This window comes from Equus asinus, chromosome 8, assembly GCF_041296235.1.
Source record: "Equus asinus isolate D_3611 breed Donkey chromosome 8, EquAss-T2T_v2, whole genome shotgun sequence".
Lineage (NCBI taxonomy): Eukaryota > Metazoa > Chordata > Mammalia > Perissodactyla > Equidae > Equus > Equus asinus.
Genome location: NC_091797.1, coordinates 1,582,804 through 1,606,777, shown reverse-complemented (window position 1 = coordinate 1,606,777; position 23,974 = coordinate 1,582,804). Strand labels below are relative to the sequence as shown.

The window sequence follows — 23,974 nt, the reverse complement described above, 5'->3', positions numbered from 1 at the left end:
TTGGACACTTTTGTACCCCCAGGAATATATACTTTCCCTTGATCTCTGTTCCAGCAGTGACAGACAGTCTGCCGTGACCCCCTACCTTGCAGGGGAGGCCCTCACGTCCTCGCCTCTTTCAGTCTCTTAATTTGAAAGCTTTGTTTTTACGTTCATGTTGGCAAAATGAAAACTTGCCTTCTGTTCCATAACCACAGTTAAGTTTTCTATGCTTTCCCTTTGTTTAGATTTTAGAAGTCGAAAAAATCAACAAGGGTTGCTTTACATCATCCTAACTATGCAAATACGGTCCACCACTGATTACAAGATCACCTGTGCCTGTGGTGTGCAGGGCCCTCCCCTTCGAATCTCTAATTGCCTTTTTCTTTAGCCAGTCCTTAAGTTTGTTCTTCACTTCCAAGGATACTACCAAGTCTATGGAATATTCCCCACATATGTCTTCTTTTAACTATGTATTTACTTCTGGACCTACTTCGGGACTGATCTTGCTGCACAGCAGTCATCTTAGGTCTTCCCTTCATTACTGTCCCAGGTTAGACTGTTTCCTACATCCTATGCCTTTCTCCTTCTTGGTTACTTTCTTGTTTTCTCTGACTCATCCTAAGGAACCTTGTAAAGAAGGATGCATGGGAGATAAATTTTCTGAGTCCTTAGATATTGGAAATACTTTTATTCTATCATCACACATGATTAATAATTTGGCTAGGTAAAGACTTTTAACTTTAGGGTCAGTTTTCATCAGAATTTTGAAGTGATGCTCCTTGCAAGCTAGCTAGTCAGTACTGCTGTTTCTTCCCTCTGAAAACTTCTAGGATCGCCTCTTTAACCTTGGTGTTCTCAAATCTCTCCATATTAGGTTTAGAAATGGGTGTTTATTGCACTTGGGCTGGATATTTCCTGAGTCCTTTCGATCTGAATACATATTTCCGCTCTCCAGCTGTGGGATGTTCCTATTATTTCTTTGATATTTTTCTTCTCCCTAATTTGTTTTCAATAGTCTTATACTAATTTTTTAAGTGTTCTTTCTTGCTATTTCACTTTCCTTTTTCTTACATCCTATTCTTGCTATATGCCTGTAACATCTCCTAGCAAATCTCTAGTATAATAATTAGAATATTTAATTTATTTTTAACTGATTTCTTTTTTAAAGATTGGCCCTGAGCCAACATCTGTTGCCATCTCCTTTTTTTCCTTCTTCTTCTCTCCAAAGCTCCCCAGTACATGGTTGTATATTCTAGTTGTGGGTCCTTCTAGTTCTGCTGTGTGGGATGCTGCCTCAGCATGGCTTGATGAGCAGGGCTGGGTCCGCACCCAGGAGCTGAACTGGTGAAACCCTGGGCCGCCGAAGCTGTGTGCGAACTTAACCACTCAACCATGGGGTGGCTCCAGAATATTTTAAAAGTTCTTTTCCATTGCTTAAATTGTCTTTTGTTCTCTGGGGAATTTTATCATGTTTATCTTGGTCTTATTCTTTAACTAATTTCCTTGAACTGTCAGATAATCCATAGTTGTTCACTGCTTTAGAATAATGGAAAAGTGGACTGAAAATTATGTGTAAGTGGCTTCCTTAAAGGCGAATATGTGGTAATCTGGCCCTTAAACTGAATAACCTCTAAATGAGAAGACAGAATAGGTTTTATCCAAAGTGTCAACATCTCTACTTTGCTTTGTCAGATTATTTAATTTCTTTGGAAAAGAACTGTCTTGTTTAGTTTTGATTTGGTTTTGGGTCTAAGGGTAGGTGAGGGATACGGGGTAGCTACTGCATCTTTACAATTTTAATGAATTCTTTTTATTTTTATCAGCCCTAGTCTCCACAACTGCCCCCACTCCCACCACATCTGCTTTCTCCACATCCAGAGCCCTTCGGATGCTTCCACCTTGCCATCTGCTTTTTGGATTTCCAGAAACTCTCTGAACTTTTGTCAACTACTAGCCCTTACCTTGTTCTCCTTAATCTTTTTGATACTTTTACTATCACTTTAATCCAGTCGTGGGAGAGCTAGTTGATCGACACATGTGCTCAGTGTGTCATCTTGAACCACTACCAGAATCTACATTGCTTTTCATAAAAAATAATTTTAATTGACATTAAGACACTGAAGTTAAACATGTTAAAGTTTTATGACATTTATATTGTTTTGTAACCACAGTTCTCACTGTTGTTCTTAGTTCTATGTTTAAACGGATTTAAAGTTCATCACTATCTTTTCTTTTACTACATCGTCATTCCTAAATTCTAAATTTTGATCCCCTCTTGTATGGATTGCATTTCAAGGAATTTATAAAAAATACTTAGTAAGTGCTGTGTTCCCTGAGTTCTTTCATGCTAAAGCAGACTATATGTCTATTGCCCTTCCACCTGAAGAGCCACATGGCTGATTATAAAACACTTGGGTCACACCTTCCCGTGATGCTGTGACATTTCTGTCCTCCAGCATCTAACCCAGCAGGAGTCACCCTTACCACGGTGTGTCTATTCATTTCTTGATCGACTAGATTCCATCACTGAGTCATTTTTTTCCCCTCAAGAAAGCTAATACGTGCTAATTATAGCAACTATTTTATTCTTTCACATTTGAGAATATCTGTTTGTGGTCTTTTCACTTGAATGGAATCTTGGCTGGATGCAATATTTTTGGATCACATTTCTTTTCATTTCAATTTAGTAGGCATTGCTCCATGTTCTCTAGCCTGGAACATTACTCTGGAGAAGATTGAGCCCAGTCTGCGTTTGTTCTCAATTATAAGACACTATATTTCTCTGGATGCTTGAAGAACTTCTTCTTATCCTCAAAATTCAATAATAACAAGAATACAACTTAGAATTGGTAGGGTTAAATATATTTGTCTTGGAATATGATATAAACTTTTGAGTTGCAGAGTCTCTTACTCCTGTATTGCAGGATTGTTTTTCTATTTTCTGTTGGAATAACTTTTCTGATTCTTTTATTGAGTTCTTTAACTCAGGGACACATCATCTTGTGTAACGTCATTTTTGTCATTCCTCCAAAGCTATCATCTTCTATTTCCATTAATCTTTTTCCTTTGGTTTTACTGTGCTTATCTCAAGCCTTTCCTCTGTGTAGGTAAATTATTTTTCAGCCATGTCCATTCTCTTCTTTTCAGTATGGAATTTGTTTATTAGTTCTGTAATGGTGTAATTTTAGTTTCAATTTGTTTCCTTATATTTTCAATTCCCATTTTTATTTCGTTCTGTGTTATCCTCTTACATTTAAGCTTTTGTTTTATTTAATTCATGTTTTTAACGAGCTTTTCCATAGTGTGGAACACTGGTGAGGTGTTCTCCTGTGTTCTTTAGACTCTGGTTGCTATAGGTTTTCTTTCATTCTCATTTTTTGTTCTGTTTGCATATTTCCCATGTTATTCTGTTTTCATCTTGTTCACATGTCCAGTGAGTACTCTTTGTAGATTTTTTTTTGTTCTGGTAGAGTCTGAGCAAATTCTCCTTAAGTCCCTTCCTATATTCTCTGAGTTTGAGGCTCTTTCCCTGCAAGATACAGCTTGAGAGCTTGTTACTGAATTCTACTCACTCCTCGGCAGTCTGAGGATTTGCAGCTGCATTTTAGGGGTGGGTAGGAGGGGGAGAGAGCTCAGCTGGGATGGGTACAGTCTGGTTGTTCAAACATTCTATATTCTCACTTGCTTTTTCTATTTGATCTATTTGTTTCTTACTGAAGGATTGACATCTCCTACTATAGTTCTGGATTTGTTGAGTTTAATTTGTCATCCTGTCAGTTTGCTCCATCTAACACAATGTTATATTATTAGGTGCAAAATTGTTTTATTGTTTTGCGGATTACTTATTTATTTATTTATTTTGCAGAGAAAGAGTCACCCTAAGTTAACATTTGCTGCCGGTCTTCCTCTTTTGTTCTTTCTCTTTCTCCCCAAGGCACCAGTGCATGGTTGTACATCCTAGTTGTAAGTCCTTCTAGTTCTTCTATGTGAGCCCCTGCCACAGCATGGCTACTGATGGACAGGTGTGGTTCCATGACAGGGAAGTGAACCCAGACTGCTGAAGCCGAGACAGCACTGAACTTTAACCACTGGACCATCAGGGCTGGCTCTATTTTCTAGTTTTTGTAATGTACCTTACTATAAAATCTATTTAATTTTTTGAAACTTTATGCCCAAATTTTCTTTTTGGTTTGGTGTTAGGTCTGCCTTTTATAAGCAGCATATTGCTAAGTTTATATTAGTGTGATCCCATCTCTTTTAATAGGTGAGTTCTATCTACCCACATTCACTCTGATATCTTATGCATTTGAGCTTATTTCTACCACCTCCTTTTGTGTTTTCTGCTTACCATCCACTTTCTTGTTCTTTTTCCTGCTCTCTTACCTTCTGCTGGATTGATAAAGGGTTCTGTATTTTTCTTTTTCTTCTTCCTCCTCCCACACTCCCCCCTCACCAGTCCTTCTGTTTTTCCTCCTGTTGATTCATCTAGTGGTTTGGAAGATATCCAGATTATTTCTATATTGGTTACCTAAAGTTTGCCTTTTTTCCGCCTTTATGTATAGCAAACATACAGGAATGAGCATATTTATGTGCATAAGGGTATACCTTCATGAATTTAACTTTATCATAAAACAACACAGTCATATGTCTCCATTGTGTTCCATGTGTCTATTTCGTGGTTACTACCGAACTGTCTTAACTACCGCAGCTGTGCAGCACATCTTAATAACTCTCACAGAAAGCTCTCTATTTCTCTCATTCTTCAAAATTGTCGTGTTTAGTCTTAGTCTTTCACGTTTCCGTATACAGATAAATTAGATTCTATTTGTTAACTTCCACGAAAACAGTTGAAAATTTACAACATACAAGCTTAAATTAATTATAAGTAAAATTAACTACTTGTAAATAAAGTATAATTTTTTCTAAAAGTATCTGAAGTTATCTAGCATTTTTATCCTTTTTATAGCTCTTTTCTCCTCAAATATTACTTCTTTGCGATTCTCTTTGTTCTTTCCTCTTAGCAGTCTTATTTGTCTTTCAGTCTATCTTATATATTTCCTAACACAGGGTGACCATATAGTTTATGATCTAAATTTGGATGTATTTGGGAGTCACAGGGAGTGCCACTAATAATTACATCAGGACAGCAAATGTAAACTGGAGCTCTCCCAGGCACACTGGAGGGTATGGTCTCTCTACTAAACATGCTTTCCTATTTTATTCCCTGTGCTGTGATCAGGTGAATCCCCAGGAATATTTTCCAATTTATTATTTTTTCGTTCATCGTCTCTGTTCCAAAGTTTACCCCATCCTTTGAATTTTATTTCAATCAATAGGTTTGTAATTTCCAAGATGTCTAGTTGTTCTGATTTTAATTTACCTGACTTTTTCATTTCTGTCTTTCTCCATATTTTTTTCTTGAAAAACATCATATATTTTTTCATTTTTCTCCTTAAGCAATCAAAGCATACTTATTCTAAAGTTTTGGCTAGACAGTTCCATAAAATTTCACCTGGAATGAAATTATGTTGCAATTGTTGATTTTTGGCTGGACCACTTTGAGAGCATTAGAATTCTCCATGTGTTTTGAAATTCTGTTTGCAGCCTCATTTTGAATGAGATTTTTTTACCCTTCTTCTTTTTCTTCACACTTCTCTGTCTAGTGGTTTAGCAGCTTTGTTCTCTCAAATTCCTGAACCCCACCTGCAAACCAGATATTGTGAGGCATTGCAGGACCCCTGCCGGTGGTCTCAGCAGGTTACGACGTCAGGTCCCAGGCTGGGGCATTTGGCACGGGTCTGCAGGGGCACTTTGCATTTGGTCCTCCTGCTTCTGAAGCACTCTACAAAGCCATCGCTGGGCCGGTGGCTGCAGACTTCCAACCCCCTTTCACCACGAGGAGCCCCACCGAGACAGTTTTCACACTTGGCTCCAGTCTTGTGATTTCCACGGAACACCTTCAACTTCCCTTCCTGAGTTCCCTGCTGCCACCGCCTACGTCAGGACGGGAGCCCAGCATGGCTGTGGCCTCTGTGTTTCTCTTCTGTTCCTGGTGCACAGGGATGCTTAAAAGGTTTTGAACTCAAACATGTATTTTGGGTTTTTCCTTTCATATTTTTATATACTTTTGCTGTGTATTGGATCAGAGGAGGCACATTAAAGCATGAACTAACTGTTCTATTTTACCAGAATACATAAAATACTAAAATGAAGAAATAAATTGTATTTTTCTTAAGCTAAAACAGGTGATTGTAAAATATCCAGATTTACCAAATTTGGAGGACATTCAGAGACAGATTTTATTTGTACCAGTCTCTGAAACCTTGTTATAAATGTAAAATAGTGGTAGTACTAATGGTATGAACACAATCTTTTGTCCATAGGACCATTTAAAAGATTTTTTGCCAATCTGCAATTATTTATTCCCTAAATTACATCATATGGAAATCTTTTCTATGAGCTGAAGCACTTTTTGGTGCTATATGACACTGTGACTTGGCTATTTTGAAACTGGACATATTTTACTCAGTTTAAAAAACAAAAAATTAAAATTTCCGTGTAAAAGTAATTACGTAATCTGCTAAAAAAAAAAAAATAGAAAGAAAGAAGAAAGGCAAGCACATTCACTCCAGTACTTTGACTAGTGCCTGGCCTTTAGTAAATTTTTCTGGAAAAAATGAATAGATGACTATCTGAGGCCCACGCCGTTGGGAGCTGACACAGCTGGAGTCGAGGAAATGGGGCAGGGAGCATACTGTGGATGGACAGGGATAACGACAGCATTGGGGCTCAGAGATGGAAGGTAAAGGATCAAGTGGAAGAGAGACGTGAAGGACAGAGTTAGTGTAATTGTCAGGGTGTTGTTGTAGAACCTGGTTGTAAAAAACAGTGATTTTTTGATTTTGACATTTTTATGTGGTTGTGAGTTTTCTGAGTCACATCAAAGCCATTATGTCAACTCAGCCATGTCTAAATGTCCTGCTTCCGTTTCGAGCCTATTCCCTGAGCTCTGCTCATCACTCAGAGATGAGGAGAGACAGGCCGCAGGGCGAGGTTATGTGTGGATATCCTGCACACTGTGACAGGACACGTTTGTAGGAAAGAAGTGCATGAGTCACCCCCTCCCCGGTGCAGTCCCTGGACTGTGGGTCCCAAAGAGAAGGCCCATTCAAGGCTGTTTTGGAGTGGGCAGTTAGCAGTTTCCAGAAGGCAGCTTTCCCGATCCTTACCCCACCCGAGCCCTAGAGGAGAAACAGAATAAGGCTGGATCTTGAGGAATCTCTGCCAGGCAGACTGGCTATGATCAAGTCACTGCAACCGCAGCCTCTGCTCTGCTACCCTCCCAGCCTCTACCCATCAGAGCACAGACCCTCCTTTTCCAAGCTGCAATGTGGGAAGCAAGGACCTCTCTCGGGATTGCTTATTCCTAAGACCCACTCCCAAGAGAAGAGCTGTTCAATGACATTGACTCAACTCCTTGTTATATAGAAGGAAACCAAATTTAACAATAGGATGTGTGCCAGTACTTCGATGAGGTCACACTCAGCAGCACAGTTTTCTCTGGGCCCTTGTGCACTCTGAAGCCGAACATGAACCTACTCCCTTTAACTCCTGTTCAGAGCTTGACACTTGCTCTCAGTTTGTGGTTAGCCAAAGACTGTCGACAGCAAACAGAACTTTGGGAAACTTCCTGAATAGCTGGGGAAACCAGTTACAGGAGGTTCAAAAGACTCCTACTTCTTAGACAGGTTTCTAAGGACTGGAAGTCTGATATAGCACTGCGAAGAAGCTGGGCCAGGACTAACCAATCACAATTAAGTACTGAACAAGAAAGACAGGGAGGGGAGTTAATGCCACCAGTCCTCACTTCTGTAGCATTAACGTTGAAAAGGGGCATAGTTGCTTCTTTAATTTCCATGTTGTTGAAGAGGATTAGCCAGGGCAATAGTTTACTCTTCCCTGTGATTCATAGATTATCTCAATGGGGAGCAAGGGAGCTTACGTTTAGCCCCTTGTACATGGGATTTTCCTTACATTGTTGTATCCTCGTATCAATTTTATCTCCCTTTTACACATACAGAAATTATAGGTGGGAGGTAATTAACTTGGCCAAGGTCATCAGCTTTAAGGGAGAGAGCTAGGACTGAAACTCTAGAAGGCCCTATAGCATCACGGCTCATGGACTGTGGGACCCAGCTCTCAGTTTAGCCACAATTCTGTAAGACTTTCGTCAAGTTGCTTCACCTTCTTGTGCTGAAGTTAACCCAGTTTGAAACTGGGAATAATAACCATACCTCCTCCTAAGGTTGTTATGTTATGAGTTATTTTAGTAAAGTATTCACAGCATAGTTTGACACACAGGCATTTTCATTTGTTATTGGAGGGAGTATAAATTGGCGTTCTCTCTTTGGAAGGCAATTTGCAAATACTTAAATGTGACATTTAATATATCAGTATTATTATAATTGTTAAAATTTGTGGTATAATTGAAAAATATATGGAAAAATTTAAAACTCTAAATTAAAAAAATTTTAAATGTGCATCTCCTTTGACCCAGCAATTCTGATTTAGGAATATATCCTCCAGATATACTCACACATGTGTACAAAAGCATTTATACAGGGTGTCCAATTCAGCACTGTTAATAATAGCGAAGACTCAGCCCAAAAATAGAAGCATCAATGGGAAGCAGGTTAAATAAACTAAGACGCGTAGAATGTACTGTATGAGCGCCAAGATATGTTGCTAATTGAAAGAAAAGGTGGCATAGGATATTATCTGTGCAATTCTGTCACTTGGGTAATACAAACATCAACACTTGTGTGTGCATCAAGTCTATCCTGAGCTACGCACAAGGAGCTGTTTACCCCTGCCAGTCTTTGGAGAAGGAGGCTGGGGAGTTTCGGACTGGCATTGAGAGGAGAACCACTTTTCACTGCATGTTTGTTTCCAGCTAATTTTTTATGCAAACAATTTTTTTCCAATGGAAAGGAACCAATTAAAAAACACTACCATACTGCATTATTGAATGAAGGAGAGCTGTTAGAGGCTAACATGCAGGTGGACTGAGATAGCCCCTCAATCCCGGGGGCAGGACCCCTTCTGTGCAGTCTTGGGGGTTGAGAGAACTGGGCTTCCCCTGGCAGGGCAGCATGGAGTCACGTCCGAGATCCAGAGGACTCCTCTGAGTGTGAAAGAAAGACTTGGACTCACCACGCTTCTATCAGTGGCATCATTAGAATTTAAAACAAGCAACTGGAACACATTTCTGTCTTTCTTTGACATCTTACGACTCCTCTCTAAATCCTGCTATCTTGTCATATAGATGGCTATTCTCTGCCATCTCTGTGTTAGCCAGCTCAGGCTGCTGTAACAAAATACTGTAGACCGGGTGGTGTAAACAACAGGGATGTATTTCTCCTAGGTCTGGAGGCCGGGAAGTCCACGGTTAAGGTGTTGGTCGCCTCAGTTCCCTGAATCCCCAGTGAGGTCCCTCTCCCTGGCCCGCAGATGGCGGCCTTCTCTCTGTGTCTTCACATTCTGGGGCTGGGGAGGAAGTAAGCTCTCTGTGTCTCTTCTTCTAAGGGCGCTAATCCCATCAAGGGGCCCCACCCTTATGATCTTGTTTAAACCTAATTACCTACCAAAAGCCACATCTCCAAATACCGTCACATTGGGGCTTAGGGCTTCAAGATACGAATTTGGTGGGGACACAGTTCAGTCCATAGCACATCTCTAACCTTAGTTTGAGCTAAAATATTGGTTAAGCTTATTAAATTTTATAATAGGATATTAACTGTATCACCAGCTTGCTACTTTCTAAAATTAATGAAATTTCCCTGATTAGCCATACAGAAGGCCTGCATTCAGGTCAACATCCTAGAGTATCCAGTCTTAAGCACCCTGCTTAAATGGAGCATAGTGGAAGTCTGACAGAGGTAGTCAGGAACGATTGTCTTGGGTTATGCATCTGTCACTACTCTGTATACTCCAAGTTCTCCTCCTAATGTCGTTTCCTCAGAAAAGATCTTCCCTGATTCTAGATACAAAAGGTCACCTCTGCATGCCTTAAACTCTTGATAGCAATGTTAATTTTCTTCTTAGCAACTATCATAGTTCATAATTATTTCATTTTTATATCTTTGTACTTTACCTTTTTTTTAAAGATTGGCCCTGAGCTAACATCTGTTGCCAATCTTCCTCTTCTTTTCCTTCTTCTCCCCAAAGCCCCCCAGTACATAGCTGTCTATACTAGTTGCAGGTCCTTCTGGCTCTGCTATGTGGGAAGCCACCTCAGTGTGGCCTGACGAGCAGTGCTAGGTCTGCGCCCAGGATCCGAACCTGTGAAACCCTGGGCCGCCAGAGCAGAACACGCGAACTCAACCACTTGGCCACAGGGCCTGCCCCTTACTTTACTTTCTGACTCCTCTATCAAAACGTAAGCTCCATGAAGGCAGGGACTATGGTTATTTGTCCACAAAATGTCCCAGGACCCAGCACAAACACTTGTTAAATGTGACCCAGTGTCCTGGGATCAAGTCGGACTACAAGAAGGCTACACGTTTGGACAAAGACATCTTGGTCATTGCTGTGGTAGAAGTGTCTCTCAGTTGCTGAACATGGTTTTTTATCTTCGGCTGCTCTCAAAACTGGTCATGCAAATTTATCTATTTGGTGTGAAGCCAATATTGAGCTTATTATTGGTTATATCTTATTCCCTCTATTGTCACACAAGAGCTGTGTCCCTAACCAGGAAAATTTCATCCCCTGAATACTTGTCGGTACCTATTTCAGCCAATGACATTTAATGAATGTTTTATAATTTATACCGTTTCCCTCTCCATCACAGCTAGAAGGAAGCTCCAGGTTTTATGCTCAGGCAGAGCCACCTCTTGACCCTTACGGTTGGCATATGCCCCCTCTCTTTCAGTTCTATTTTATAAATCTTACTATAAATATCTCCTCCTTCTCTTTTTGAATAATCCATCTTAAATACTTTCTAGATAAAATAAAATGTAGTACATTAAATTGATGAAAATGAATTCTATTTTTTTCTATTTGTGTTACTATTTTTCCATTTCACTAGATCTTTACTGCTAAGATTTGAGTCCACGACATATTTTGGTTTTTGGCTCAATACTATCACCATCTGGTCTCTCTCTGTCCTTAATCTTTTCCCTGTTTTCTCCTGTTTCCTCCCACCACAGTGCTGTCACCAAAGACATCTTTCTTTCTCATTAGCTCCTGTTGATCACACACTGCCCCATACAACTGGGCGGGGTGCCATGGCAGTCTCTTCTTCAGCTTGTGTCCAGCTTTGCTGTCTCTTCTTTGTCCTATTTACAGCAGCCTCTGGCTTCATCTTCTCTTCATTTTACACCACCTCCAATGCTCTCATAACACACTTTTCTACCAAGATAAAATCTCATGTCATTTGTTTCCCCTCTAGTAACAATTTTGAAATCCATTTACTGATAAAAAGTCTTTTATGCCTCAGAAATAATACTCATCTACCACTACTCAGATTTTATGAAGTTATAGATTAGAATATAATTAGAGTGCTTTATTTTATTAATTTTATTGCTGAATAGTTCTATGGAGCTGTAAATAAAGCAGTAGCAGTAGTCCCTTTACCCCCCTGCCTCAACCAAAACTATGAGTAAATAATTTAATATACATCTGTATTTTCCCCAAAGTCCTTTCAGGATGCTGTAACATAACAAACCTAGTGGGAGACAAAATCAGGATGGTGAGAGGCAATTAGAAAACTGTAAAAACATGGCATCAACTTGGCAGCTGATTACTTTTCTGCTGCGTAGAGGAGGAGAAGTAAAGAACCAAGACGAAGAACAAAGTCTGAAACTTAGAGGCTAAGTTTCCTCAAATGTGCAGGAATTAAAATGAATTATAATTGGGCACAGTGTTCTAAATGTATTACTTGGAACAGAACACAGCACGTACTAAATTGAAGTGAAGAATGAAACTAAAGGAGGCATCACAGGAAAATAAAGTGGAGTCTTATAAAATTCAAGACTCCGTTTTTCACATAAATTGTTTAGTAGAAGTTGCTTGACTAGGAGAGGGGAAGAAAACTGCAAAGTCTCTTTACTTTAGACATGGTTGTTTTCACAGACACGCTTCAACCTGGTGATAAATCAGCTTGGGAACCTTTTACATAAAGAGATGTTGCTATCAGTTAGCGTCTACATTTTATCTTAAGATAAAATCTTGATAAAATATTTAATCAAGACACTAAAACTGTCAAAGTAGGTAGATAATTTGAGACCTGGTGTTTAAAAAATCTAATTCTTCCATGTTGGGAGTCTTCCTTGTATATAAATTCTGATCTGTGAATTTATCAGAACTTGCCACAGTAACAATCAGTAGAGAATTTGTTCACAAATTATAACCATCACATATGCTAATTACTTTGGTTAGAAACTAACAAGAGCAGACTAAATTTAAAGAAAATAACACACCAAAATGCTTTGTCCTATTTTGTTCTGCCACACACACACAAAATTCTTACCATGCAGCTTGGTTTTTTGACTTTTTAAAATTTATCTTTCCATATATTTCTCAGTTATATCACAAATGTTAACAATGATAATAATAATGACAATTAGACTTCACATACAAGACTGAATTTGACCTTTGCCACACCCCTGTGAGGCAGGGAGAGGAGAAAGATAAGAAACTGAGCCTCAATGGGTCACTGGGCACCCTCCTGTCCTGGCTTTACCCTTAAGAAGCAACAAGAGGTCATCTTCAGGCTGTGTGCCAGGCCCACCCTCTTGCCTGCCTCTTTCTTGTAGCAGGTCCTGCTTCCATCTTCATGGCTCTTTGATGCTCAGGCTGCACCCGTCACTTGCTGCCTGCCTCAGGCTCTTCTGCCTTGGTCATTGCCTCAGCTGTGCATTTCTGCCTTTGACATCACTGTCTGTTCTTTGCTTCCATGCAGCCACAGGGGCCATAAGAGCCACTTCCTGCCATCAGCCCCAGTCCCTCATGCCTATTTGAGCCAGGCCAGGTCTGTCCAGCCTCCACCACGAGCGATCAGATACTCAGCTGGGGAACACTGAAGTCCAGACGATAACTCAAGTGAAAGCACTTTTAGAAAATGCCATTCAAATTGTTGAAAATGACAACCATCATAAATTCTTGACTATTATTAGTCATTACCAGGCTGGCTACCTTGATCCAAAAGACAATTATTATGAAGGCAGATCTGTGAATTCCTCTTACTTTTTAAAACTGAAGTAATAAATTCCCCAGGTATACACTTCAAACAACATCTGTTGACTTAATTAGAGAAGAAATACTTCAAGGATGAATTCTTTTCCTAAACTTGGTTGTCTTTTCAACAGATGATACATCTGAAACAACAGCAGGGAGCAGGTGTGTGATGGTCTGAGTCTTAGCTTGCACTTGGCAAAACTGACTACAGAGTGAACCCATCAGACACTGTCTGTGAGACTGATGATGTTATGCATTTTGAAACTGTCCTTGACAAATTACATAAAATGCACAATTCTTCTCCAAAGACACATCATGAATTTTAGCAAAATGTAACACATAATACACTCTCTCTCAGGGGCAAGGATTTTATTAGTTGAGTGAGGCACATTCAGATTGAGGGAAGACAGGTTCTGAAATAATTCTACTAAAATATGTCATTGTAAACAATTCATAGAGTCAGGTGAAAAGAGAAGCATGAACGAACTGAGAGGGGGCTACTGACACAACACACAAACTTTTCCCAGTGTACCATCCCCCGTTCCATGTGGACTGGGGCCCTGCTGTGTTGCAGAAGGTGGGCCTTGCAGAAGCAAATCCCAGGGACTGTGAGAAGTCATGGTAATAAATCTGGATCCAGAGTGCCAGTCCAACATGTTGACCTGAGGTTCTTCAGAAGAGTGCATTTGCCTTGTGCATCTGAAGAAAGCAGGGGCACATCTTTCTACATGAGTCAAGTTCTTCACCTCCCCTGCCCCCAACGATAGATGATTTAAAATACTATTTTATATCAAAACACATACATGATGAAGTATAATTTTAAATTTTCATAGATTTTTAAAATGGAGATAAGAATTCAAAGAAATCTTGTGCTTGTAGTAATTGGCCATCCCTCCAACTAATGGTATGCATCTACCTGCCTTTGACTTAAGGATACTTATATGAGCGTGCTTAAAAAGAATGGAAAGACACGAAGAAAGTGTGTATCTGCATGGAGTCAGAATGGACAGGCAAAGCACAAGCTCGGGAAGCCTGGTGCGACTCCAAAGACCAAGGCTGAAATCCATGCGAGGCTGCATAAAGTTGCCTTCCCATTCCCTCCATGCCTCCTTTCTTTCCATAGAACTAGAGCAGAAAATCATTGCGTTTCAGGGTTCAGAGAGATTTTTTAGGACCAGCAAATCCAATCTTCTTATTACATAAAAATTCTACAAGAGTCTTAAAAAGTGGTTTTCAAATGTTTTCTGGAATAATTTCTATGACAGGAAACTCATTACTCTGTAAGGAAGCTCTTTCTACCTTACAAGAATGTGAATTGTTTAGGAAGTGCAGGCTTGGTATGAACATTGACTTCTAGGGTCAGAGAGTAAGCAGGAATGTTGGCCTCAGAAGTCCATTTATCCTGACTTTTCATTCAGTGCTCTTTTCATGAAACTCCAGTGGAAATAGCTGACTATGAATTGGTCTAAAGGAAACTGGCTTGGCAGAACTCTGGAGGGGAAGTCCTAATTCAAGCCAGGGGAAAGAGAACAAATGACATCAAGGGAAGTTGTGAAACCTAATCCAGTAGAGAAGTGTGCAGAGCTCCTGACTACCTCCTAAGACTGGGACAGAAAGTTCTTGGTCCACTTTTGGGTCATAGGGCTTGTTTACTAGCGAATATTTCCTCCTTTGTTCCTCATCCTCCTCTCCTGGGTTCCAGAGCTTGCAGGTGGCCCAGACATACGCTATTAGCACACAGGGGAAAATATTTAAAAGCTATTGTCCTATTTTTGAATCAAACAAATTAAAGAATTTATAATAAATCACAAGTGATTCTACAAAAAAATCACAGTGATTCTGTAATTATCCTCAATCCTAGCGAGTCAATAACATGTCACTTTCAAAAAAACAAAAAATCTTAGGACATTATTTCAAAGTGATACAAACATTTCACTTGTAATTAAGCAACAGATTCTTCTCTCTAATCAAGTGCAGAGCTTCTGTAAAGACTTTATTTGTATTTTGTACATTCTTTTCACAGTATCCACCACTCTAGGATATCACCACTCCCCTTTAGTGCCTTATGAACTGAAAATCTATAAAAAGGATATGCTATGTATGAAAGCCAACCACATCTGGGGATCAGGGCCTGACATTCAGCTCCTGCTCACCAGCCCCTAAAGTGAAAGCTTACTGTGGACGTTTCTGGTCCACCGATGCGCATGGAGTTCTCAGTCACTATTTCTCATGAGAGACCTGTGAAGGAAATCATCCTATTCCTACAATAGCAGAAGAAACTCTAGTGACCCAAACTTGTTTTAAGCATGACTGAACATCCAAGGATAATGAGGCGCGTGAGAAATGCCAGCAGCATTAGAAAGAATAAGCAAGGCCAACATATAGAAAAACCGACTCGAGGAGCTAGAGATAACAATCTGGGTCGTAAACTATTCCCGGTCTACATCTAACAAGTTCCATCAGTACAACAGCCTTGTGGGGCAGGTGCTGTACCACCCCGTTCTGCAGATGAAGGCAGTTAAGGCAGTCCACCCGCCTCTCCCTCCCGCACGCTCACAGGCCCAGCCCCAAGTGCGGGGGACCATCTCCTGGTTCTGCAGTGCCCCCTGCACAAACACCTAGGCCGCCTGACCACAGTGGCCCCAGTGATTCTGTGAAAAAAGTTGGTTGTGGCACAGAATGATGGCTATTTTTCTACTTCAGCCAGAATTCAACCTTTTCAGCTTCAAAACTGGAAGCAGAAAGCGAGTTGGACTAAGAAAGCAAAGTTCATACATACAGCAGGAAAATTTTAAAATCAAGTTATTAACAGACAAAGATGAACACAGTCATTTCCACAATCAAAAAAAAAAAGACTTCAGAATTGAGCACAGTGTGGTGGAAGAAGTGAAAAATAAATCATCAGCAGGAAAATAGAAAGAGCAAAAATCCAGCAGCAATTGGCCAAAATACACGATGTAGAGACTTCAGCATCAGTTAAAAGAAGTGACGCGTACATCTGATTTTGTTGAAAAACTCAGAGAAATAACAGAAACAACAGAGAACACCATGAACACTTTAAATAAGAGCAGAGGTTGACATATAAAGAGCTTATTAAAGAAGAGAAAGCAACTAATAATGAGTCGAGTGCCATATCCAGAAAAACTGACACATGGGCTTTGAGTCCCTCAGAAACACAGAGAGCTTTCAGAGCAACGTCAAGTGAAGCTCCTGCAGTCATCACGTCCTCTTCCAGAAGAAATGGTAGATTCTGGAAAACTCTTTCAGCAAATTGGGGGGGCAGGTGAGGGGCGGACGACAAAGACATGGGGTGGTTATGATCACCAGACCTTTGTAAAAGTGAGAAACAAACACAGACAGATGCTAACACTTACCGGAGAAATTCTAGAACATCAGCCCGGAAGAACACAGGATGAGGTGCATGAGACGCTGTATAAAATTTCTGACTCTACAAGAAAGACAGAAGAGTCTACTCAGAATTGGAAAACTAAAAGCAGCAAAAAAGGAGGAAAATTTCAAGTTAAGGACAGAGGATATGCTTACACTTCTTCACAATAAAACAAGATGATGATCAAAAATAAAAAGAGAAAAAAGAAGAAACAGAGACTGCCAGCAGAAGCTTGGAAAACCAGAAAGTATACAAATGTCAACGAAATATCTTTCTTACATTTAAAAGAAGTTAAAAGAGGAGGAAGAGAAAAAGGAGCAGAAAGAGCACCAATGCCAGTTTAGACTAAAATTACTTTAGAAAGTTATACCCAGGAGAAGAAAAAACTTGGAAGGACTTTTGAGGCTTGAAAAGGAGATAAGGGAAAAGGCAGAAAAGAAGGAAAAAAGGAAAACTGCTGCTGATAAAATTTCCAGGTGTCAAGAAAGAGATTTACACAAACTTGAATGGAAAATGCTAAATAGACAGGCAAAGGAAAATGAAAAGGCAGAAAAACAAAGAGGACTGGAAAAATCAAGAGTGAAAACACATTCGTAGAGATCCCTGTGGGCTTTACAAACTTATCAAAGGTTGGAGAGAGCGGACCACAGATACGGGGGGACCGTCAAATTCTGGCCACCTGTACAAATTCCACCTGGCGTGACTCCAACCTGGAGACAAGGAGACTAGAGAAGAACATGAGATCATGAAACTGCTATTGTTAGCACACTGGGTTACCGTGGGAAGTACAGTGACTCACCATGTTCTTTAAATATCACTAGCCTAGTCAGTTGATTATTAATTGTGCTGTACGTGAATTGACAGGTGTGAAGTTCCATACTGACACTGCCATTAGTATTTCCTGTTTATACTAAGAGGGTATTAGTTTATATGTTGGCCTATTACTGATATAAAGCTATTGAAATAAGACTATGTTGCAAACATTATTTCATTTAATGCACTGAAGATTTTTTTTTATGGCATAACAAAATTAATTGGGACAATTTTAGAGCACCATTTTTTAAAAACAAAATTCGCAACTTTTAGAACTTGGAGGTAAGTTAGCTTCAGCAACAAAAATGTAGGTTTTTCTTTTAGAGTTATAAAGTAAGTTAATGCTTTTTCTAAGTTTAACTTGGTAGTTTGGCAATTACTGCATTTTTCTACAGCAAGCATTTTGTATTTGCTGATGAAATGAAAAAGAAAAGAAGCTAAAGTACAGACAAGCTCCCCAAGGACACTGAGCGGTACAGAGATGACCCAGACCAGCCGGCTGGGTCTGGGGCTCATCTTCCCCACCTTGCAGGCAGCCTCCTCTGCAGGGGACTGCAGAAGTCTAGCTTGTGCTCTCCTGGACCCCAAGGAGGTACCACAGCCTGAAACAAGAACAGGATGCTCTGAGAAAGGCATGGACAGACCAGCAGAGCCCCTGGGCGCTAAAAACCTGCAGGAGGAAGTAAACCCAGACGCTCCCCTGCAGCTCCTGGTAGCGGTAGGTGGGATTCCACTGGTGCCCCCAGATCTGAGCACCCCTGGACGCAGAGACGGAGTTCCCGCGGCTGTGGGGTTGTCCTGGGCACGGCCTGCAGGACAACCACCTGCGGACACGACCCCCAGGGTGCCCACTGTACCTCCTGCTGGTCCCCGCAGGGCCGAGGAGCTCTGGTGCCACTGACTGTCCCTGTGATGGGGTGGAAGAGTCCCCTCACTGCACATCCCACACGCAGCCACTGTGGAGTGACCTTCTGCTCCAGTCTGCACACTGCAGGACCACCCAGCCTGGGAGACACTGGCCTTCCTAGAGCCGACCCTGGCTCCACCTCGGCCTTAGCCTGGGCCCACTGTCCCTGGCCAAGGAGCCACGCCAGGTACCCGGCCCCTGGTCTGTCCCTGGCCCCGCCCTCCCCTAAGCTCCACCCCCCAGCCCTGCCACAGCCCCGCCCCAGCCCCACCCTCCCCTAAGCTCCACCCCCAGCCCCACCCTCCCCTAAGCCCCACCCCAGCCCCACCCTCCCCTAAGCCCCGCCTGGCCCCACCCTGCCCCTCAGACCCATACCGCAGGCCACACCAGGCTCCGGCCCCTAAGCCCCACCCCCAGGACCAAGTCCCACTCCTGCCCCACCCACTCCCCCACCCAGCCCTGGCCCCCCCCACCCCAGTCCCACTCCCCAGCCCCACCCCTGGCCTGCCCTCAGCTGCCCTTGGCCCTGCCCCCGGCCCGCTCTGTCCGCCCGCCCCAGAGCTTCTACCTCAGGACGACTCAGGGGCCTGCACGTCCTCAGGAAGCACTGGTTCCAAGGGAGCCTGGTCTCGCGGGATCCCGCCTAGGCTGCGCAGAGGGTGCTGGGAGGACACGCGTGGTGCCGGTGTGCCCCGCCGCTTCCCACACTCCCGTCCGTAAGGAGTCAGCTTCCCGCCTCCTGTCGGGACGGGACGCCTGGGCCTCCCCTCCGCCCGCCAGAGGCCCGGTGCAGGGGCACGCACCTGGGCAGGTGCGGAGGTTCCCACCCGACCGGAAGGCTGTGTGGGAGGGGAGGGACCCTGAGCCAGGAAGGGAGGACTGCGCTTGCGCAGGCTGTAGCCTGCAGCCTTCCAGGAAGGTCTGGCACGTGTTCCAAAGATGAGGAAAGAAGGCCATCTCCTAGACTTGTCGGCTTGGAATTTCAGATCACGAAGAAAGACAGGCCTGTAAGAGCTTCAGCTGAAGAAAACAGTATTTCATTACAAAGGAACGAGAATCCGTCTGGCATTAGCAACCGTGGAGGCTAGAAGACAGGGAAGCGATGCTTTCAAAGACTATGACCAGCCGAACTCCCAGCCAAGGGTGAAAGCAAAACAAAACAAAAATCCAGACAGGCAGGAATCAGGTGGTTCACCCCCATACACGTCTTTTTAGTGGAAGTTACCTGAGACTGTACTCCAGGAAAACGAAGGCATATCCAAGGAAAAGAAAGACAGGCTCTGGAGACAGTGATCTCAACGTGGGAGGGCAAGAAAGAGAAGTTCTAGGATAACAGGGATGCGGAAGACTGGAGACGAAGCCAGGCAGCGTGGAACAGGAGAATGGAGATCTGGGGAGACGGGGAGCTGCACGGCCGGTGTGATGTGGAGTCTGAAAATGTGAAGGAGGTGATCGAGGCAAATGATGCAAGAAAGCCAAAAAGCAAGTCAATATTTTAGGTGAAAATATATAAGGAAGTCATTATTTAGAAACGAAGGAAATTGTAATGTTGCATGATTTTACATAATTGGGGGAGTACAAGAAAAGTTAATCCATTTGAAGTTCAGGCTTGGAGTTGTCCAGCAGCGGCACAGGAGTCCTGTAATTGGAGAAAGAAGTATAACTCCAGACCTCTGTTTGGCTCAACTGTGAACAATATTTACAGAGTAATAGTGATATAATGCTGTTTGTTGGTGCCATCTTTTAGCATGAATCTGTATGTGAAGCAACAGACATCTGGTTAGTGTAGAAGCTTAAAAGTGTAATGATCAAGAGTAGTTGGTGCAAGAGAGGAGGTGGAACGGGAGGGGACAGGACTGTTCACATTCTTACGTTACAGAATGAGGAGGTAAGGAATACTGTTGAAGGTTGATGGAAAAAATTAGAGATTAATTCTTCTTACTTAAAGTCACAAAGATAACTGATAGCAAAAAGTGATACAAATGGTAGATACTACCAGATGAAGAGAAGGAGATGAATGTTAAGTGAGCCTATTTTCACGTTTTACATTGGGAAATCGGTAGACATTTTCCTTAATGTGATAACTCATGAAATAGAAATACATACTACTATTTAGTCGTGGAGATAACCAACATAAATAAAGAGGTGCTTCAGATCTGTGAGGCTCTGGGTGAGGAAGACTTGTGCAGGGGAGCACAGAATTTTCTTTGTGAACTTTCTGAACTCTGATTTATTTCATGTGCAGGTCTCAATTTTATAAAAGTAAATACAAAATTATTTTTAAAACTATCAGCATAAAGATGGCAAATTAAACCACAAGAATCAATTAAATTCCTTTGAGAGAGAGTGCAATGAGGAGTGAAGAGAGAGACCCAGGATAGACTCCCACTCCATGTCGAAAGTTAAAAGGTAGGCAGGCACGGCAGTAAGGACGCAGTGGAGGCGCAACAAGGAAGGCAGGGGAGCAAAAGAGGAGGATGTGTGAGGAAGCCAGGAGAGAAGGTGAGCTCGACTATACCAAATGCTGCTAAGGTCAAGCCAGATAAGGACTGGAGGGTCCTTTGGGTTTGGTGACATGGAGAAGATTGATGGGAGCCCTAGGCAGAGAACAAGATGTTGACAAGGAGGGTGAGACACAGTAGCAGCAGGTTTAGGTGATGCCGAAGTTTGAGGGTGAAAGACAGGAAAGTAGGAAGTTAGCCGCCAAACAGTGACATAGGATCAAAGAACCATTTTGTAGTCATCTTGTGTAGAAAGAGATGGACATGTTCAAATGCTGATGAGAAGGTGGCAGTGGTTGGGCCTGGCCCCATCCATGGCCGAGTGGTTAAGTTGTGAGCTCTGCTTTGGCAGCCCAGGGTTTCGCCACTTTGGATCCTGGGCACAGACATGGCACTGCTCATCAAGCCATGCTGAGGTGACGTTCCACATAGCACAACCAGAACAACCTACAATGGGAATACACAACTATGTGCTGGGGGGCTTTGTGGAGGAGAATGGGGAGGGGGAGGAAGAGGGGGAGGAGGAGGAGAAGAAAAAAGATGGGCAACAGATGTTAGGTGCCAATCTTTAGGAAAGTGGCAGTAGAGAGCGAGAGGCTGAAGATGGAAGGACATGGGAGGGTGGACTCCAGAGACCAGTGAGGGATTCCGCAGAAGGGGGACTTCCTCCTCTGCAGCAGGAGGAAGGACGGGGCAGTTCATGCATAATTATGGTAGGATGTGTGGCGGGCAGGTGGGAATTTGGAGTTCCTGTCTGGCAGCTTCTAATTCCTCTGTGAAGGAAGATGCCCGCCATGTCTGCTGAAAGAGAGCAAGCCATGGATGGACTGGAACTAAGTTCATTGTGTGATTTTCTCCAGCACTCAGTGATCCAGGGCAGAGACAAGGCAGGTGGAGAGCTGGGTTCATCCAAGATTGGGGTTTTGCCAGGTGGGTGCAAGAGGTGAATAGGTATTTTCTAGGAGCACAAGGGGAGGAAGGCAGAGGCAGGCCAATTAGCAAAAAGTTTATTAGTCAAAAGCTAATTCTGCAAATAGTGAAAATAATTTTAATTATGTAATAAACTTTTCTCTTTTAATGCAAAGCAGGAGACAAAAGGGTGGTAAGGTGCAATGTGAATAACCAGTCCAACCCAAATCATGTTTACATTCAGGGTTTATTGACGTAACTTGGGCTAGAGGGAAGCCCTGAATGCCCCTTCTGAAGCCAGGCAATTGAGAATTCCAGAATGTAGGGGTTCTCTCCTACTCAAACTCGATCTTAGTGGGCAATATAGAAGCATCTTAGAAAAATAGGCCCAGACATCAAATAAATGGCCTGAAAAAGCCTCGTGCTTAGAGGCCAGTTCAGGCAGGGAAGCATTTGATTGAGGATGGCTATGGAACTACTTACTCCCTTGTGGTGGGAAAGATGCATGAGAACCTGGTTATTCTGGAAGAGGCTTCTCCTGGAGGCAGCCAACCGGGCGCTGTGCTTTCCTGGCCTCAGCGCAGCTCAGCTTTTCTGGAATAGTCTTTTGGCAGCTCAGGTCCATCCACAGGCATTGGTGGGATTTAGATGATGGTGCTGGCTCAGAAGAGGGCCCTGCCAGGTGATGGTGAACTTCAGTCCAAAGTCACTATCGTTTTGCAATGATTCCAAGAGCTGCTTTTGACTCCGGTCAAAAGAAGATCTGGCAGTCAGAATTTTATGGCTTGGAAAAAAAGAGCTACCCATATTGGGGTATGTTGGGGGATACAGGGCACTTCTGAAGGAGATTGAGATGTGCAGTGGCCCCTGCTGCTATATACTCTGTAAAAAGGTCCTGATCAAAGGCTGTTGTTAGAGACTGATTCTAGCCTCCTCTCTGTTGACTGCTATTGCCTGCAAGCTCAGAAGCACCCTTTGGCAAAATACTGACACGTGCTTTTTCTGCTAGAGGTGAGGCCAAGAGGAGGAGGAAAGAGGGACCCGAATCTGAGTCTGAGTGACCCTGACAGAACTCCCAGAGAACAATGAGTGGCAGCTTTACCTTTGCGCTTGGTGGATAGTAGGATGATGGCTGGGTAACCGACCGTGTCCTCGTTCCTTTGAACTCCCAGTGACCCAGAGAGATGCATGTTCCTTTGTTCGCGCCTTTGTTCATTTATTCATTCGAACATTTGTGTAGGATTTTTATGTGCCATGTGCTGTGGTAGAAACCAGAAATGGAAAATGTAATAAAGACAAGACCCTTCTTCATGAGTGCTCAGGGTCCGTTTCCTTTCTTCTGAACACGGCACTTTCTCTTGTTCTCCTTTGACACTTTTATCTCCCTTCGCTTTGAACTACAGTTATTTATTTAATTTTCATCTGTTCTCACAGGCTTTTGACCAGAATTTGCAAAATGGCTATAGTGGGCACTATGACCTACAGATGTGTTGTTTCCTTTTACCTCACATAGAAATTAAACAAAAAATAGAACAATCTAGAATCAGTAGCCACATATAAAATTTAGAAGACTTCACATAAAAATCTGGATTTCTGAGTTTTCTTAAAAATCAGCAGATCTGCAACACTGGGTGCACCTACCTGGGGCTGCGCACAGCACTTTCCAGTGCACCCCAGTCACCACCCAATGGCTTTATCTACCTGTCGAGCCTTTCTTTGCCTCTGGAAATCTTGAGACTACTAGGAAAATATGATTGCAGGTTATGTGTGAGTCAGTAATAACTTGGACGGCTCCAAGTGGTGGCTGGAAAAAAATAAGAAAGGAAGAACACAAGAAAGAAAGTATAAAGGAAGGATTTTTGAGATTTAGTGAACAGTGCAACTTGGCTTGACAGGAGTAGGAGTTGTGACCCTAAATGGCCAGGGGAGTGGTGGTGTTTACAGGAGGCGTGGCTGGTAGCCAGTCAGGTGCCCTTTACCAGATGGTGCATGCATCCCACAGCTGCTTTCAGAGTTGACTGGTAATTGCTCCCAGTTTCCCCCTTCTCCAGAAAATTGCCATCCACTGAAGAATGGGGCATAAACACTGAGCTTACCCAGAGTGCTCTCTGGGGAGGCAGCAGCCCATGGTCAATGATTAATGGACATGGATGTGCAAAAGGCCGTCCTTCTTGCCTCAAGTGGGACCAACTCGGGGTACAATTTATGCTCCAGAGCTCCCATGGATCAGGCTTAAGC

The 23,974-nt window shown here is 42.6% G+C and overlaps 1 pseudogene; it reads left to right on the top strand.

Moving 5' to 3' along the window:
- The first annotated feature begins 15,524 nt into the window (after positions 1 to 15,524).
- Positions 15,525 to 17,309, top strand: LOC106848523 (coiled-coil domain-containing protein 112-like; annotated as a pseudogene).
- Positions 17,310 to 23,974: the final 6,665 nt, after the last annotated feature.